Below are 16,508 nucleotides of genomic sequence, written 5' to 3'. Positions count from 1 at the left end.
GAACACAATGCCATGACCACTACTGATATAAGATTCTGAACACAATGCCATGACCACTGATATAAGATTTTGAGCACAATGCCATGACCACTACTGATATAAGATTTTGAACACAATGCCATGACCACTGATATAAGATTTTGAACACTATGCCATGACCACTACTGATATAAGATTTTGAACACAATGTCATGACCACTACTGACATAAGATTTTGAACACAATGCCATGACCACTACTGATATAAGGTTTTCAACACAATGCCATGACCACTACTGACATAAGATTTTGAACACAATGTCATGACCACTACTGACATAAGATTTTGAACACAATGCCATAACCACTACTGACATAAGATTTTGAACACAATGCCATGACCACTACTGATATAAGATTTTGAACACAATGCCATGACCACTGATATAAGATTTTGAGCACAATGCCATGGTCAATACTGATATAAGATTTTGAGCACAATGTCATGATCACTACTGATATAAGATTTTGAGCACAATGCCATGATCACTACTGATATAAGATTTTGAACACAATGCCATGATCACTACTGATATAAAGCTACATCTGTTTTAAAGGTTGTCTAGTATGTTCGCCATTAGAATGTCGGAGGATTTTGAAAATGATAGATGTACAATATAACATTGTAGAAGAAATTTGTCGTCGTTAATTATGAAGCCTGAAACTTATTCGACAACGAAGTTCTAAGAATTCGATCTTTTTCAGCTTACTATTGAGTCAGATAATGTAATATTCCAAATTCTGAAGAAGGCTGGAATGGGAGTGGAGTGGCAGTGGAGTTAGGGGTGGAAAAAAAACCAAAGAACACCGGTAATTTTAATTAATTCCAAATACATTTTTATGAATTGGTTTTAATGACGGATAGAAATTCAGCGGTACCTCAAGCAATGTTGAATATTAATTAAGTAAATTCTTTACTTACTATGAGTGAAAAAAGGGTCGCTATTATTTAGCGCTATAAATTGTAGACGGATAATTGCACAATACTGTAAACATTGGATATTACTAACCTGTGGATTCTACCTTTTATAACTGTATCTTTCATCGAGTAAATCAAACACTACTGACTTATTCCTGCGGGGGGGGGGGGGGTAAATAGACAAAAAATGTAAATTGGATAAATTCTTTGCTGCACGTGCTCAGAATTCCAGTTTTGCGTGGAATTTTATACAGTTGTATATGCGGACCACATGGTGCTAAAGCACGTGCAATAGAAGCACAGCCTTACCCTTAATCGTCTTTTGACTATTCTGTTAATAGCTACCTTTGCCCGAAATGAGAACTAACACGTGACACCAAGGCAACATATGCAACAAATGAAGGTGTACTTGTCGAATAAGTTTATAAACCGAAAGCTTTTGAACGAGTATTTGTAAGAAACAAATATAATTCCGTGTGCACTCGACTATGCAATAAATACTATCGATCTCTGAGACCTTTCAAAACCGAACATGCAACAGACGCTCGTTGTGAAAAGCGGGATTATCGAAAAATGAATAGACTGCTAAAACCGCCATCGATCCAATGCAACAGACGACACCTTATGTCGCCAGCAGTCCTAACAAATGTATTATAAATTCAAAGGTGTAAGTGCAACATGTTGGCTTCGTGTTTGGGCCCTATTTAAAGGAGGGTGGCCTACCTATTTGCCTCCTTTACCCGATAACTGACATTACACTTCTATCAAGTGCCTTTGCCAGATCACGTGAAAGTGAGCGAGAAAAACGTCCATTACTCCAAGGTTCCAGGTGAGTTGTTCAAATACTATTCTACATTTTAAAGTAAGCTCGTAAAGCATAGTAAATATGTAAATGTACACCAGTATACATAATCTCATTCAAATTTTGATTCAAAATGCTTCCTACGCATATTTATCAGACCATTTTACATGTGGCACATGTACGTATATATCTAAACTATTAACACGGCTATCTCTTTCCCGTAACGGGTAGGTCATATTCTACGCTGCACTCAGTCGTTGCTCTGATGACAGATCACTGTTTCACGTTATCTTTGCTAAAAATTCTGAGAAATTTCAGGATGGAGTACTTTATATAAATAACGAATAATAGCGCATAGAAAAGCGTTAATTATAATAAGGAAGCCAAAATTATATCGCACTATTTAACGTTTTCATTGATTACTTAAGGTATGTACTAAAGCGTACTCGTGAAAAATGAGTATTCGAACCCATATGAAGAGAAATTGTGGAAAACTTATTCTTTTATATTCGAGTGACATTTTTCGTTAAACTCGAATGTCTCACGTGTCATTGAGAAATGTGGCTGTTAGAACAATTCTAACAGCTGAATGTTGCTTTATGGCTAACAGTCGTAGTAGTAGTAGTAGTAGTAGTAGTCGTAGTAGTAGTAGTAGTAGTAGTTGCTCTTTTTGAAGGCTGTTGATGCTGGGCTGAAGGGGTCAAATGTATTACAATTGAAGTCCCTCTTCCCCTTTCCCAATATCTACTGTTGCGCTTTAATTTTGGTAAACACTACAACCCGTACAACTTCACAGGATAGATGTTATATTTCTACGAGCTTAGTAACTTCGCCACGTCACCGGTTAACGGATAAAAGTGCGCAATCGATACGTTGAACTAAAAAAAAATCCATTAGAAACAGTTATCTTAAACACCCACACATAGTTTACAGATGCCTTTTTAGTCCATAACATTGTAATGTTGAATCCGGTTTTGATACGAGGCCAATTAACGATTAATTAGTCTGTAACAAAAATTGTATATTTGTATACACAATTAGCGAGTTTGAAATCTAGCATCTATGTATCATATATCATCGTTTATGGGTGATATTTTTTATTTTTCCTTTTTTGTAATCCTCTAAAAAATGTACAGTTATGATTCTTTGAAATCTATTGCTCAGATTTGACCCACCCTCACCCCCACTCTCTGAAAGTTTTGTTTTCGTCTTTTGTTTTCTACAGTTTGTATTATGTACCCTGTTTATCATATAGGAACACTGTTACGTGAGAGTGTATGGTTTACAACGATCAGGTCGCAATTAATCAACACGAGTTTAATTTGGAGTGTTTTCAATCTTTAACATCACATCCATTGATATACCTCAGAGTGATTCCTCCACATTATCGGTTTCTTGAACCCGATGTACAAATTTATTACGTTACCGACTTCTAGGTCAAGTGTATTTGCAAATATCCTTCACCTATTTCTACGGCCTCGATAGTATATGCTGTGCTTAGTGGGTGGAGGTGCGACATAAATTTGGTTTGGGAGTGTTGAGATTTGCTGCCTGGGTCCCAGTTTCACCCAAATTATCAAAATTATTCTTCAGATTAAGATTTTACTTTAATTAAATTAAATATTATGATATGTGTGACAATATTGGAATTTTTGCGAGAGATAGATACAATACAATGGATGCAAAATAACTCCAGCTTTAAAACAATTTTCAGTTTATCCTCAGAGATAAATGAAGACTAATCCCAAGAAAATTCCGGATATTATGACTGTATTTTGATCTTGAATATCTGACAAACGTTCGCTAAAAAAAATACTCAAAGATTCCAAACCAAGGAGAAAAGTATTGAAAAGTTTCATTTTGAGGGGGAAAATGAGATGTTTTGTGAAACCAATGCCAAGTTAAAAACTCTGGATGTATCCCTGACTTTTTTTAATCATATTCTGTACATGAAAACGACCTTGACCAGTTGGGTCAAAAACAAAAACAAAAAAGAGGAACATACAACCTATAAATGGGCGCTAACACAATATCTAACCTGACCCATATCGCGTTTTGGCAACACTACTCACAGCCTTTCCTGAACAGTTTTAAACAACAACAGCATGACATACAACACTCTCACTCATGGTTTCAGCAAATGTTAATAACAATCTCATATTTCCTCCATTCCCCAAATACAGTCGCATTTCCCCTGATGGGAGGGGTTGAGGTTAGGGATGGTAAATGATGGCCTCTCTCTCTCTCTCTCTCTGCTTTACTAACAGATATCATGAATCATTCAAAAGGTGATCATTTTCTGTACAAAATCCTGCACATCCACGCCCCACCCACCTAACCATTCGCAGTATTAAACTCTAAGTTGCACTGATATTGACAGAAGATCTTAAGTTAATATGATTCACAAATATATAAAACATGTATGTTCAAGTGGGATAAGTGATCCTCGATCTTCTTCAACACCCACCTATAAAAATTCGTATGTTGTCCTTGAGTCCAACTGTGTCAGTCTGATTAAGTAACGCCCTTGGAACACGACAAAATGGAAGCTGACATCACAGTGTAAATGGACATTTTCCGGTCACAAATGGATAAAGTAACTTTCATATTAACATAATACAATTAATAAAACACCGGTATAGGATCAGTATCGTAAGGATAGGAACAAAACGGCAACTGGATGATTAATATCACAGGATCAGCCTTCGGGCATAGCGAGCACGGTAGTTACCTTAGGTCCCGCGCCTTCAAGGCCCAGCACTCCAACTGACAAAAGATTAGGCATACTACTGAAACTCCATCAACCGGGCCAATGCTGCGCCTTGTGTCTCGCAAAAGATAAGGTCGGGCCTGCTCCCGAGGGATCATTCTCGGATCATAGGCCATAGCGAAAGAAAAATGTCAGTGGACTATTTCTTTAGCTCAAAGGAACGTAGTAGTATATCTTACATGTATTTAAGTCTAGTGATACGTGGTGGAAAGATTATTTCTGTGTACACAAACACATCTATCATCAGCTATCAAGACATCAGGAGCTCATTTGCACGTTACTCATTGCAATGGGAAAAAGTGAATTTCTACAACTTGTTATTTTTGTCTATTTCTTTTACATTCCTTCTTTACACCCTGCCTCGTTCCTGCCAGCAAAACTACACAAGAGTATGCAGTATTTTATTATTATTACGCTATATAATATAGCAGGTGTTTAATATCTATATTCAAATGTGTGACTTTCGTGGTGGGGATGGAGTGGGAGTGGGGCAGGGACGTCAATGTGGGGGGGGGGGGGCAGGGGGCCACCACCCCACCCGGCCGAATTTGCATGTGGTGTAAAATTGCTGTAGCCTATATACGAAAATTAACAAGCCCGTCAAGTTTTGCCCCCCCCCCCCCCCGAAAAAAAAGTTGAAATGACGTCTCTGGAGTGGGGCATCGTGCAAAATGGAATCATTTATCTCATAGAACATGAGCAAGAAATGTCTTGCTTGTTGATTATGGATCCATTTTCTTCATCCATTTCCTTGTATTGGCTGTTTATTCCCAAACCTTACACGCCTCCGCCTTCTTTTCTTTTCTTTCCACACAATGAGCAATCCTCAACCTTACCATAACTAAAATTGGATAGGCATGGTCCATGATACACTTAGCCAGTCAACTGCATATCTATTGTACACGATGCACCGAGTCCGTAAATGTCATTCTCTCAACAATGTGAAGATTTTAAACGATTTGTAAGAAAATGACCTTGTCAAATTGTGCATTTCTAGAATTCCCCAAAGTTAATTGTCTTCAGCGTCTGTACACGTCTGTTAGAATAATTTAGCTGCTGATTGGCACTCAAAGGATTTTTGCCTCGTGTATATTCATGACCAATGTATATTCTGATTCAGTCTGGTCTGTACATAAGTAACTAAACAAACATTCACCACCACTCTACCTGAGCGTTAACCATAAACCGGTGCTTTTGTACCACAACAAAGATTGTTATTATTTTTTAAACCAACGTAGACTCTATAGTAGGTTCGTTATAGATAACAGTTTGGACATGGGGGGGGGGGATTCTATCGGTTATTCAATCCAGTTTTTAAATGATATTTATGAACGCAATATATACTGTATTTATATTATCCTTTTATATTGCCAAAGTATTAGACGACTTGAGACTTCGATTTAATGCAAGTTTGCAAACAAATCTGTACAACAAATATTAAGCCTTCTTTCAGTTAGATTGTTTCTTTGCATACTAGTTTTGTATTAAATAATCGATATTCTTCTAGTACATCAAAACACACACACACACACACACACTACAGATGCTATCAGGCAATACATTTGATCAGTAACTCCGTTATGTGTCTGATATTGATACAGATTTATTTATAATTTGCTTTTGTAAGAGGTCCGTCTCTGCATGGAATACCAATGTCCCTAAAACTGTTTGTCCTAAGCCTTAATACAATTTCCACCGGAAGTGTACAGCGGCCATTAAAGCTGTCTCCAGGTGTGACACGATATTGAATTCTTTAGGCACTGGTGGTGAAAGAGAAAATTCAAAAGACCTACCGACGTGGCAAGACATGTGTGCCAACGATCAATAAAATCACATTAAAATTTACTTTCAGCTCACCACGGATGGTGTGAGGTAGAAAAAGGACTGACTTTACGCCATTTCTCCCGTTCCATACATCAGCAAAGGAAAGTTTCCGAACCTTCGAAAGCGCAAACACAGACGGATGTTTTTATAATTTGTCTGTATCGAGAGGTAAGTGTTATAAAATATTTCATCAACAAGATGGACAAAGAAGTCTCATAAACATTTGTTATAAAATTGCTCATTTGATGCAGCTGAAACCATGATACATTCGTAGAGTTTGCACATGTCATTAAATATTTATTGTACACAAGTATGTTTGTCAGGTAGTGATGTTTTTAGTTTCACATTAATATGACAGCAACCCAATCAAGGATTGATTATATTATTGTTGCACAAGTGCTACCAAGAGCATTTTACTCGGGCTGCTTCAATTGACGAAAGCCAGCACATTTTCTGACATTTCAAACTTTTTATTGAAGGTACCTGCGCTATGATTGATGATGCATCAGCAGAAGTATAAATTTATAATTGTGCCCTTCAACCGTATCTCTAATTTAAATAAACCCCCACATTTGAAAAGGCCTCGGGTAATCGAACGAGTTTGCACGTGTTGCAAACGTTCGATAGCTCGTCAGGTTTGAATTAGAAATACGACCCAACACAACATAAACCTATAACTGTTGCTTAATGACGCTAACAGATGTGTGTGCTTTTAACTGTGCTTAGGAAACTTACAAAAGGTTTCGGTTCGTTTTTCATTCCAAAACGATTTTTTATATTCCTTGCAGATAAATTTAAGCACCGACTTAAGTTACTGTAAATCTAGTCAAGGTGTTTGTGCAATGCGTATTTCATACCGTTATTTAAATTCATTTTTTTTTTTTGTATGTCAGACATTTGCTCCCAATATTTAAAACTCATGTGTATTTATTAAAAAAAGCCATGACCACAATACCTATTAAGATAAGTACTGGTTACCAGTAACATGTTTAGTCCACTATTCGCAACTGTTTCATGATTTTAACAAATGATTTCAATGAAAAATGAAAAATTCCTAACATTTCATTGAACTGGATCAATGCAACATAAGACTGAGATTTCTCGATCGTTTACGTAAGTTAAGATGTTTCCGAAATTTCAAAACCTCATATCGACTGTACATGGAAAACTTTTTTCATTCCATCAGTTTTCTAAAAATTTTAGTTCAAAGTATTGCTAAGGGATACACTTTCATAGTTATGTTCTATACTAACCTTTGATAATCAAATAAAAAGGGGTGGGGTGGATATTCAAATTTTATTTTCGCTCCGAATCTTATAGAATATAGCTGATACTCATATCAAGGTTAAATGAAGCGCGAGATGCGTTCAGTTATTTCGGTCACTGATAATCAGCGATTTATTTCTGTCACTTTTTTGATGTGACAAAGTGAATTTTTATGAGGTAGTTCAAATGTTTCGTTGGTTTGTTTGAAAAGGATTTTTGAAATCAAACTATTTGGTGTTATCATTACCAGTTCCCCGCATAATAAACATCCTTTTATCACTCAACAATCAAATGAAGCACAAGTTCCCCATTAATGATATTACGCTGAAACTTATATTCAAGAGGCCGCAATACACTAGATAAATCTACGTCACGACTTTTTGCGTTGGGTACCTTTCCGCTGAAGTTTAAACTAGGGGTGGGAAAAGGGGTAGTGGCGGGGCGGAGCCAATAGACTTGAAAGAAGTCCCCACCCTGCCCGTTCTGACGAACGTAATTTATCAAATGTTTGTTGCTGCTTTTCAGAATCTGATGAAAAACAAAGAACAGAATAATTTCCCGTGGTGAGCTTACGGTTTTACTGTGGAGTATTTTCCCGTGAAATTCAATCCAGGCATTAGAAATTTAAAGAATTGGTCACCATTGGAGTGCCTGTCATCTTACAACCAAAAAAACCTACGAGTATAAACGTTTAAACGTACATACAGGTCACAAAAAATATTGAAAATATGTTAACATGATAGCAAAAGATTTAATTGTTTAGGAAATATCAAGATGCATGTTTCTGAACAGGAGAGAGAGAGAGAAACAATACAATTCGTTTGCTGAACAATAATGTTTGATGTCCAGAATGTTTTCAGATGAACAACAGCTGTGTGGAAGAATTATCAATACAAAGTCAGGAAAATTAATATATTTGTTGTTTTGGTCGTACAAATAACTATAACCAACGCAACATGTGTCATTAGGTATGCTGAAGCTATGTTACCTGTTAGCTGTACACAATATTGAAAGCCATTGACGAAAAAGAAAACTGCAGAAAGGCATGGAAGGAATCGGGCTTTATTGTAAGGATTATGCTTTAGAGTAAATATGATGATTCAGATTGCTTATCATATCTTAAAAGAAAAGTCCTTTATAATATTTCCCCGGTTGAATTAAATATCTGGTTGCCGGTACAACTTTGGGTTGACCTTGAACATTGTTTCTGATTACTGGTACAACTTCCGGTTGATCTTGGATTTTTTGTTGTTGCTGTTCAGTGTGTATTAAGTTTACTTATATTCGACCACCAAGCAGCTTAATAAATATTTAAAAAATAAAATCAATGTTTTTGATTAGGATACGATTAAATCTAGATGAATGTAATTAAAGTTTTACGAATACGAAGGTTGGCGCGGTTTTCAGATTGTAACTTTCATGACAAGAATTATTCAAATCTCTTTGTATGTATGTATGTATGTATATATATATATATATATATATATATATATATATATATATATATATATATATATATATATATATATATATATATATATATATGATCACATAGCTAGCGTATTGATGGAGTTATTTAGTTAGGACGTGTTTCATTTCCCTGAACATAGAATGATAGGCTCGAAGCGTTAGAATTTAATTACATTCGTGTCTGGAATTTCATTGTCCGGAGTGTTTAAGTGATTTCTTGATATGAAGTTTGTTTCTGTAATACAAAGAAATATTTTCTACTGCTTATTTTTTATCTCGCTATTGATAATTTTTTTAAAACTTCGTTGGCCTTTTTTTATTCGAGATTCCTGTGTGCATCTTCACGTTAAATGTGTTGGAAATAATTCGCAGCGACATGAATGTCTTAGTCAATGTAGGTTTCCGTGTCCTTGATTTTTGTCGATGCAAGGTGTCCACTTGATATTCATTTGCGCAGTTTCGGGATGCAGTAGCCAAATTATTAAAAAAATATTAAGTGTGACTAAATACAATAGGTTATAGACATATTTTCTGTTATCAGAACATAACATATCTGATGGACTCATCCGAAAATCGAGCTATGAGACATAGAACTCAGCCATTTAATTTCTTTTTATCCCAGCTCTATCCGTATCCGAATTTATACTAATTTTGATTTGAAGAAAACGATTGCGTAAAATTTTAACAAAGAAATAAAGTTAAATTGTTTCAGCTTATTAAAATCATATGAAACAGTTAAGTATATTTACAAAAATTGTGAGCTAGCATGGAAACGTCTGGCATCAAATTAAAGTTTTCACTACTCAAAACGAATTACCTTCTCATAAGAGAAGGAAAGCAACTTTACGGTACATCACAAAAAGATCAGACCAAAACTGGGGATGGGTAGACCTGTCAAAGAATGATGCATTCACAACGAGAGCAGCTATAACAACATCTTTAATGTATTTTTCGGCGCTATGGACGCTACGTGCAGTGTGGAATAGACGATATCCACCCAACGCCATTATTCGGTTTCTCCTCATCTTTTGATTGTTGCTCAGAAAGCCGTGCATGAAAAACTGGCTATCGAGCTGCAATCAAACACTGATGGAGATTTTCACCATCGCTTACCAGACACAACAGCTGCCCAAAGGAGTCTGTCGGTAGATGTACGAAACAGAGCATTCATTAATGAATTTGCTGCGGTGTGATCTGGAAGTAAACATTTCCCTCTCATAACACTTGATTTCTTGCAGTATTGACTAATCTGACGGAAAATAAGTCCTGTGTGTAGTCCTGTTGTTGCAGAACTTGATTTATTTGGTGTCTGTCTGTTCTACATAAGGAGATCAATTGAGAGCAAGATCCGTTGATGACGAGCGCATGATATCGAACATCTGGGTGCAGTCAGGTGGAACTTTTTGTTCGGCGGATAGTCTTATCGTTTGATAGCTTTGCCTTCTTCAGTATAATGACGTGGATGTGGGGCAAATCGTGGATGTAAACATAAAAATAATATTAACTTCAGGGAAAGTTTCAGAGAGGGAGAGAGATAGAGAGATGAATTTGAGATGAGCGGATGGACAAGAGATGCTTTCTAATACGCAGGAGGATCTTTAATTTATTGTATTTTTCTATTGTTTGTCTGCTTTTTCTGCTGCTAATAAGTTATAAAATAGCGATAATGTCCATCTGACCAAGTATCATAAAAAGGGAAAACATGTACATGCAGAAGGCAGTGAAACTTCTGTGATATCGAAAGAACAGCGAGAATGAGTCTATGAAAGACACCCCGGGCAACAAATTAGATCACACACACACGGACACGTCATACGACCCACGATCTTACTGATCTCTTTAGTACATCGACGTTTATTTTGCACTAGTGTAAGATTATGTACCTCAGTTGTAGTTTGGTTTACTCTGATGTGTAGATATGTACTTGAGGTTTCTCAATTTGATGTTGCTTTCTAGTTGTTCTTTTTCTGTTTTTGAAATTTTTCACATTTTTATTTCCCATTCAGTTCTTAAAGAAATTTGCACAAACGATGCCCTTCACATAAATTTGAACAGGAACGTGTCTCCACCTGCTTTAACACTGCAAGTGTACGAAATACATCTTTTGGTATTTCACTTGTCCTACTAGAAGCTTTTACTAGTCCCTGAACATGCCATGGCTTAGACACTGGTTAAAATCCTTGTTCAAGTCATGACCCATGGGTGTCTATAATAGTGTCGCGTAACCTCCGCGAAAAACTCAACAACAAAAATTCACAAGCTCTGCTACAAATAACTTCATTATCCACTCCAACATTAATCTTATGCATGGAAATATTAGTTGAATTAGACATAAACTGGATCAAACTGGTGCAGATCTAGATTTTAATGTCATCATCTATTTGAATCAAAGCTGGATACTAAGTCTCTGACAATGATATCAGCACACCTAGTTTTCCATAACATGAAGGTAAAGGCAGAATCTACCTGGTGGAGGACCAATAAATTACGTCAAAGACAAACCTTTGCTTTATTAGAAGACTCGATCCGGAGCATCCAAACGTGGAAAGTATCTGGATTGAAATTAAGTCATGGCGGCACATATTTCTCATTGGTTTGTTAAAAAGAAATCATCACTTGTGAAATTAACTCATGGCGTCACAGACTTCTCAGTTGTCTATTATACAGAAATCATCATTCGTGACATTATTCTTCAGAAAGCAGCATTTTTTAATAATATACTGGGAACATTTGGAAAATATTGAAAAGTTATATGATTAACAATATGACTTTAGTACGACTGGTGACTCCAACCATCATATGCTAACTGTATCTTGCTCAAGTCAATTCAATAAAAGCATTTTAACCAGATACAGTTTTTACAGTATTTTATTCACTAAAGACAAAAAGAAAACAAATATACCAGATTTTAAGTTTGATAATATTATCATTGAAGACCGGATTAGTCATACTCAACTTGATGTCGGGTTAGGCTCAAACACATCATGGACTCAGTCTGCAAGTAACGTCTGCATTAAAGCCAGTTAGCCGCTTGAACATCCGTACAAGTTTCAGATACAACATTGACAGAGAAACATTAGAATGTATTTTGTCTTTTATCCAAGGTTTGTAATGTGGCAAGAGCTGAAGCTAAAATTAAAACAGGAAAACAGTAAAGGTGCCCATTACCACGTTCTATACAGTGAGATTGGCTGCAAAAAAACGGTTAAGGAAACGCCCTCCATTCCACGTTCTTTACAATTAGCTTTGCTGAGAAATGTTAGCAGAGCGCATTATTCATAGCAAACTAGTTCTTATATACACAATTCTTAATGGAAAATTACCTTGATATTTAGGCAGTATACTTGCTTTGCAGAACTAGCATCAAAATCGGAATTTAACTTTGAAGTATCCGACAAGGAAGACGGTGTCTTTTAAAGACAGCATGTTTCCATTCACAATAGATCTTTGGAATCATCTTAACGTTGATAATATCCTAACCTATTCCCTTTCCTTTGTCCCAAACTAATCACTAAGGAAAGATGATGTCAAAGAAACTTATATATTTCCAGTATGGCAAGAGATTTTATGTTATTATTCACTGTCAAGTTCGTAGAAAAAAAAAAAAAAAAAAAACACTTTCTACATTTCTGTAGGAAGTTCATCCTGCGTCAAACTATTATCCATATGAAGATGTTTAATCAGTGGCGTCACTCGGGTTTGGTGTCACCCAGTGCGGTAGCTCATGGTGTCACCCCCATGGTCCTCCTTCCGTAACAGACCATACAGAATCCTTAGTAATGTCATTTTGGTGTCACCCCCTCTGATGGTGTCACCCGGTGCAGTCCGCACCCCCCCATCCCCCTAGCGACGCCACTGCTGTGCCTGCTAGTCATGCATTTAACTATGATCGGTTATCCGCTTATGAAATCGACTAGACCGAGCAGTGTGTGCTCTGTAAAATTTGCAATTTTTCATTTTGGTGTCACCCCTCTGAGATGGTGTCACCCGGTGCGGTCTGCACCCCCCTAGCGACGCAACTGTGTTTAATCTTACTTAATGTTCCGTTCATGTCAGGTACATGGAAGTTATCTCTCATAATGCTCCGTTCATGTCAGGCACATGGAAGTTATCTCACATAATGCTCCGTTCATGTCAAGCACATGGAAGTTATCTCACATAATGCTCCGTTCAGGTCAGGAAAAGAAACACTTTCTTGGACTGTGTTTGATATATTTCTAGCATTCTCAATAACTCAGTCTGCAAAAGTACTCAGCCAGTCCACTTGATTCAAATTACAGAGCTGAATGAAAGAGATAATCAAATAATATATATGTCATTTGTACAATGCATCCATGATACTGAGATGTTTAAATAAGTCACATGACTCAAATTTCAGTTTGCAGTGTGTTATTCTCCCTTGCATCATAAACCTAGATAAAATATTTATTCATGACAATAATAATATCCTAATAACTCTCTTTATTTGTTATTAATTACCTTTATTCGTTTCTTACCTTGCTTCTTTTTTAATGACAGATATATTGAATATGCAATTTTATAATGAATACTTTACTATCGGTCTATGCAAAATTATCAGTACAAACGTTTATTTCTGTATAAACTACTTTATACTTCTTTAAATAGTCAGGTGCAAAATAACTGAAGGAAATACTGACTAGAAGGCATGCCTTTAAAACGAAATAAAAACGGTTGATTTATGTTTTATTTAGAAAATTTAATAAATAGATTTGATACAATCAAATAACAAATCCTTATAACTTTTCTGAAGATAAAATTCGTTCCTTGATTAGGTTTTTAAAAAGGCTGGGAAACTCAAAATCTGCCAAGAAGAACATTAAAGCTACGGTATACAGCACTTTCACTTCAGCTCGTTACAAATGAGTTTAAAATTATAGGTAAATGGATATAGGGATTTGGGGGGAGGGGTGTTCAAAGACTAACATTATAACAATTGAATTAACATACCTACAATGTAAGACGCAGACCTTGATAGCTACGATGTGGGGGTGTAGAAATCCCTCCATTCCCCCATCTTAACTATCATGGTCGATGTCTTGATTACTGGACCCCCATCACTATAACCATTTACCGCTCTGGTGGCCTAGTGGCTAGAGCGTCCGCCTAGGATGTGTGCGTGCGTGCGTACGTACATACATACATACATACATACATGCACACATACATGCATACATACATACCGCTCTGGCGGCCTAGTGGTTAGAGCGTCCGCCTCGGATGCAGGAGGTCGTGGGTTCGATTCCCGACCGAGTAATACCAAAAACTTACAAAAATGATACTAACAGCTGCCTCGCTTGGCGCTCAGCATTAAGAGGTTAGTGTTAGGACTGGTCGGCCTGGTGTCAGGATAATGTGACTGGGTGAGACAGCATGCTGCTTGTCTGCGGCATGATGCCCCAGTGCTATACGTCACTATAAAACTGTCACACTGCAGACATCGTAGCGATGTGACTGAAGAGTTGTTGTTGGTGTTGTTCTGGGGTTTAACGCCATTTTTCAGCACACGATAGGCTATACATGGCGGCCAGTATTAATGGTGGAGGAAGAACCCGGAAAGAACCACCGACCCACGAGAAGCTACTGGCAAGCTTTCTCACATACCCACATTGGCTGAATCCTAGACTCGAACCGCCGCAGACAGAGGTGAGATGGCAGTGATCCGTAACGAAGAGCGCTTTAGACCACTCGGCCACTCGGGGCCCCCTGAAGAGTTGTTAAAGCTACGTTAAAAATCCAAATCACACACACGCACGCACGCACACACTCACACACACTCATTCATTCATACCTACATACATACATACATACATACATACATACATACATACATACATACACACATACATACATACACACATGCACGCACACACACATACAGACTGACAGACAGACAGACATACACATACATACATGCATACATACACACACATACACGCACACACGCACACACACATACATACATACATACAGACAGACAGACGCATACATACATACATACATGCATACATACATACACACACACATACACGCACGCACGCACACACACATACATACATACACACATACAGACATACATACACACACACATACAGACAGACAGACATAAATACATACATACATACATGCATACATGCATGCATACATACATGCATACATACATACATACATACATACATACATATATACATACATGCATGCATGCATGCATGCATGCATGCATACATACATACATACATACATAACAAGGACATGAATAAGATTAAATAAAATATTATGATTTTACTCGGTTGCCAGTGGAGTTCTATTTTAGTACATGCATGACCTGATAATGGAATCATTATACTGAGCTTAATGAAGCTGAAGTATTGCTAGGAAACTTAAAGCACGCAAAGCACGTAATTAATTCATCTCATAAGGCTTCCAAGCCAGTTCACGTTCGTGCAAGCACGGACAATGTGCGATACATTGCATCGTTAGAAGAAGAAAAAAAACAACAAACTACAACCTATTTCAAATCTGCAAAAGAAATTACCTCTGATCACTCAAAAGAAAAAGTGCGTTAAAGACACAAACGCCTGAGTTTTCAAAGGCTTTATTGGCACATCGAATAGCGTATTGAAATTAATATTAAAACGTTAATAGCGAATTTCCAATTCATTGGTTCTCTTTGAGGATTTATTGAAAAACTCTGTTCACGCAGTCTTCCAGACGTGGTCGATCGACTTGCCACGGTGACTGGGTGCTGATTTTAATACTTTTTATAAGAAGATTATGTTCACCTTCTTAATGCCTGTATATTGCTCATTTTTTCAATAAAACTCGAAATTATAAATTAAAGCAATTAATGGATATGGTCAGAAATAATTACATGTTGATTAAGTGTTATTTCGAAGTCGCTTTTTCTAAATGTTAGGAACGAATGAAATGATTGATTCTTGATGCTGATTATATGCATTTTTGTCTCCCACTATGAAATTTCCAGACTAAAATATTTATAAATGCATCCTTTAATTAGACAATAAAACATACATCAATAAATTGCGTACCTTACTACCTTACCAGGGAATTATGGCCATTGATGGGTACATTTACTACAGGAAGCATTTATAGCACTGTAACCATTAGACAAAGAATGCAAAACAAATTGCGTGCATTTAAATTCAGGACTTATGTCGTCATTGAGAGCACATTTGAGCAAGTAATAAACCCACAAACATTAGAGACATCATTATTCTTTTATAGGCAGTACAAATTCTAAACTTAAAAACAATATTCAGCCATCGGGCTCCCGATGACTGAGTGGTCCAAGGCTCTTGCCTTTACTGGTCACTACCATCTCATCTATGTCCGCGTTGGTTTGAGTCTCGGGCACGGCCGAAGTGCAGGAACGGCCTTAG

General features: G+C 36.9%; 1 long non-coding RNA gene across 1 annotated transcript in view; it reads left to right on the top strand.

The window, feature by feature from the left end:
* The first annotated feature begins 1,699 nt into the window (after positions 1 to 1,699).
* The window catches only part of LOC149804160 (uncharacterized), a 56,452-nt gene continuing 41,643 nt past the window's right edge, over positions 1,700 to 16,508 (top strand). Inside the window, exons 1-2 of the long non-coding RNA XR_016420313.1 lie at positions 1,700 to 1,787; positions 6,383 to 6,522. This is a non-coding gene — a long non-coding RNA (uncharacterized LOC149804160). The remainder of the gene's footprint in view (positions 1,788 to 6,382; positions 6,523 to 16,508) is intronic.

The sequence above is a fragment of the Sinohyriopsis cumingii genome, chromosome 3 (assembly GCF_028554795.1).
Source record: "Sinohyriopsis cumingii isolate HCF-2022 chromosome 3, ASM2855479v2, whole genome shotgun sequence".
Taxonomy (NCBI): domain Eukaryota; kingdom Metazoa; phylum Mollusca; class Bivalvia; order Unionida; family Unionidae; genus Sinohyriopsis; species Sinohyriopsis cumingii.
Note: the sequence above shows the minus strand (reverse complement) of the source record. Positions and strands in the feature narration are given on the sequence as shown.